Source organism: Brienomyrus brachyistius, chromosome 9 (genome assembly GCF_023856365.1).
Source record: "Brienomyrus brachyistius isolate T26 chromosome 9, BBRACH_0.4, whole genome shotgun sequence".
NCBI lineage: Eukaryota > Metazoa > Chordata > Actinopteri > Osteoglossiformes > Mormyridae > Brienomyrus > Brienomyrus brachyistius.
The window spans coordinates 4035025-4039261 of record NC_064541.1 but is presented as its reverse complement, the minus strand read 5'-3'; the positions used below and the strand labels follow the sequence as shown (position 1 = coordinate 4039261).

The window sequence follows — 4237 nt, the reverse complement described above, 5'->3', positions numbered from 1 at the left end:
TATACACATTATATATGTGTATAAAATATATTTATACACATCAGGATGGCCCACCCGAAACTGCAAAGTGCAGACAAATGTACAACCTACCCTACATAGTGCACTACGTTTACTTTGTTTGTACCATGAGTTCTGTCTTTGCACCTTATCTGTTTGGCACTATATGTCGGTCATTCCTGTTATTTAGTGATTTTTCTGTCCCCATGGTTTACTTACATTTTCTTTAACATGAGTCACATATTTAAAGCAAATAGCTTATATATTTAGGTCTTTGTTATCACGTAAACAGATATAATACATATTAAAATACCATTTTGTATATACACACCATTTTCTTGATATATGCAATAAGGCTGCCATGATTAGTCGACGTAGTCCATGACATGTCTTTCTTCAATATCACTACGTAATTATTGGAGTAGTTATTCTCTATAACCCTGCAGTGACATACAGCTTGTTGTTGTCAAAATTAAACTTAAATTAAACGCTCGATGTGATTTTCTGCAGGAAAATTAATCACTTAGATTGATCGACCAATCATTAAAATAACTGATAGATTAATCAGTAGAAAAAAAAACAGCTCTAGCTACTTATTTGTGCATGAATCTCCTTGCGTCAGAGGAAGCTGGAAGGGGGATGTGACCTTTATGAAGTAGAGTGAGACAGAAGAGCTGTAAAATAAATGGTTATGCTAACTGCAGTGAGGCCTCTTTCACGCAGCCCTGCTCAGTCTGTCTAGTCATACCGTGAGAGTCAGTTAATCAAGGAGGTTTGGATTGTCTGCTGGGAACCTGTACAGCCGGTGGTTTGTAATGCTGATGGCCTCTTCTTCACCTGGGCTTTGCTGCCACCTGCTGGTCAAAGATTAAAATTGGTTTATTCATTAGTGAAAGTAAAAATCTTATTGCATTGCTTAATTCTTATAAATTGTATATTTGTCATTATTTTGATTTAATATATATTCCGATTGAATTAATATTATACAAATATTTCAAAATTAAATGTAAATGGTTATGGTTTTCAGATCACAGCTCCCCCTCAGAGCCCACCAATCAGTGACCATCTTGTAGTATGATGAAAGACATGAAATCAGGATCGCTCACTTTTTTCTCAGCCTGTAACGTCTCTCCTGTATGCCCTGTTGCTGTACCACAGTTCCTCCTGTCATCGGAAGCAGCACCAGCACCTGCCTGCCATCACCTGCCCACTTTGAGACTCAAATCTTAAAATACAGACAGTGTGAATTGGGACCTTGCCATTTTGCTCATATCACTTCCTGTTCCGGCACTTGGAGGATGGGCTTCCCCTTTGAGTCTGGTTCCTCCCAAGGTTTCTTCCTCCTAGGGAGTTTTTCCTTGCCACTGGCTTGCTCTCTGGGGGCTTTGGGCAGGGATAAGGTAAAGTGCTTTGAGACAATATAATGTTGTGAAAATGCACGACAGAAATAATATTGAATTGAATTGAAATGAATCACACTAGCTTGTCTCAGCTGACAGCAGCTCTTACTTATCTGATAAGGGGTAAGGGGAGAACGATATCACATACCTACATCAAAAGAAATTTACATATAAAATAATGTATTTTGTAAACTGGTATAATACACACTGAATGGGACCTATTATGCTTTTCCCTTTCTATTAGTGTGTTATATGGCTTCAGGTGCATGTAAACACTCTGCAAAGTCTTAAGACGCAAAGTACATAGCAAAGGGAGTAACTCACCACAGAAACCACTCCTCTCATCTGCCTAAAACACCTCATTGGAATTCCAGCCCTTACTTTCACAACATGATGACGTCTCTTCATAACACAATCCTTATTGGCTGCCTACCTGCAAGGATACGTCTGCAAGACAGGGGAATGAAGGGTAAGCCAACCAATCAAACCACACTGGACTCATTGGGGGTGGGATTAGACAGAGGGTGAATAGAGATGTGCATTAATGAGAAAAGATATGTGTTTTTGGAACACTGAAGCATGCAAACTCTATTCTAGTAGAGCCTAAAAATAAAATTTGAAACTGAAACTGAGAATAATAATGCCCCTTTAAGTCACAGTAGGTTGTTGTCCATGGTGCTGAAAACCCAGATTGGCACATTTTACATAAAATTCCTTTATCTAATTTAAATATAACCCTCTTAGTTTGTTGGCAGTGATGCTGTGAAGTCTACAGAGGTTGGTATTCAAAGGATTACAGTGGGTAATAGGTGACATAGAGTGACATAGAGTGATTTGATGACCACGAAGTGTAATTGTACAGTGGCCACTAGTGTAAACGAATGTCCAGAATGTCCAGTGTGTGTGTAAAAACCATATGTGTGGGTCAGTACTGTGTGGTGGTGTGATTAAGAGACCGTATTGCCTGCGGGAAGAAGCTCCTCCTCAGTCTCTCTGTGTTGGCCTTCAGGGAGCGGAATCGCTTTCCTGACCTCAGAGAGAACAGTACATTATTGGGATGGCTGAGGTCCTTCACAATCTTCTTGGCCTTGGTCCAGCACCGCCTGCTGTAGATTGAATGCAGGTCAGGGAGCTCGGTGCGGATGGTGCGCTCAGCTGATCGCACAACCCTCTGTAGAGCTCGTCTGTCCTGCATGGTGCTGTTCCCGAACCAGGTTTCCTCCCAGAGTACGTGCAGATCAGTTGCATTGGGGAGTCCATACTGTGATGCTGAGTGAGTGTAGTAGGAGTTTGAGAGATGAAACTCCTGATGATTTACTCCCTCGGCTAACTAACCAGAACAGGATCATACCAATACCAAAATTATAAGTTTATAAATGTTTTTCACTACCCTGATTCATTCAGTTATTTCTGTTTATGTATTTGCTTGGGGGGTGGAATTAACAAACAAACAAACAAACAAATATTGAGGGGGATGTGTCAGAGGTGATAGAATCAGTGGAAGAATCTAAAAAAAAAGTCATGATTTTTTTCTCTCCAAAACATAATGCACAAAACCCTTAAGTTAGGTAAGACACTGACATGTTATGACAGTAGCATGATGCAGAGGAACAAACAGAAGGAAAAATCAAACTAAACCTGAGTCAACTAGGACTAATTACACTAAATTAAGTGGAACACACAAAATACCTAAAACCACTTAATAAACAAACAACAAATATTGCATTAGATAAACTATACTGATGCCTGAGAGAAGTTGTTGTGCAAGCTGCAGCAAGTACGTAGGGCACAGGTGCAGAGACACTACATATAGTGCAAACAAATTTAAAAGTATACAGTACACACAATGATTCCTGAAAAATCAAAATACCGTGGAATACTAATGAAATACTTATTAGGATGATGATGATGATGATAGAAATAATAAAGAATTAGTTTAAGGTATTATGCAATTGACATGTACAATTAAAAAAGAAATTGCACCAGACATTTCCTGTGGCAAAGAAGGGTTGCTTTGTGGCATGTCGCCGACAGGATGTCATGGGCAGGAGGGTAGGCAGGCAGGGCAGCACAGGCAGAAGGGCTGGCGGGCAGCCAGAACTGTTTTGCCACTGCAGTTTGTTTTACAGTTTCATCTACATTTGTTTCCCCAAGGTATAACAGCAGCTAATTTATGAACATGCTGCTTTTCAAAAAAGAAGTTTAATTTCCAGGAGCATGACCAGTGCACACATTTAGTGTTGACGGTTCTTTGTAAAATGGATGTCCTGTACTTTTATTGATCTTTCCATCCGTCCATCCATCCATCCATTTTCTAACTACTTCTGATGAAGTTCCGGGTTATGAGGTATCCTGAAGCCCAGGCAATATGGGACACACACACACACACACACATAGGGTATACCTATCTTTATGGGGCCCGCTTATTCACTTCTATGGGATAAATGCTAACGCTAACTATGACAAGCTTAACCCCCACCCTGCCATAACCATAAGTAACCAAGCAAAATACAAGAGATTTTGCATTTCTAGTTTTTCCATAGCAGTCACAGATTTTTATAAAATAGAGTTTTCCCTTATGGGGACCAGGAACCAGTCCCCATAAGGGAAAAAAACGGCTATTTATCACGTTATGGGGACATTGTGTCCCCATAAGGACAGGTATACCCGCTCGCGCACACACACACACACACGCACGCACGCACGCACGCACACAGATGGATAGATAAACACAGTTACTGTGGATGTTGATCCTGCATTAATAAGACAGAACTGTCATACTTAATAGGATCATATCCCTAGTTCTACATATGCATAATTATATTTAATACAAATGCCAC

General features: G+C 40.1%; 1 long non-coding RNA gene across 1 annotated transcript; it reads right to left on the bottom strand.

Annotated features, from left to right (window-relative positions):
* Positions 1 to 351: 351 nt before the first annotated feature.
* Positions 352 to 2471, bottom strand: LOC125748371 (uncharacterized). Its single transcript, XR_007399530.1, has 3 exons — positions 1722 to 2471; positions 1104 to 1380; positions 352 to 851 (listed from the first exon to the last, which is right to left on the bottom strand). It is a non-coding gene; the product is annotated as an uncharacterized LOC125748371 (long non-coding RNA).
* Positions 2472 to 4237: the final 1766 nt, after the last annotated feature.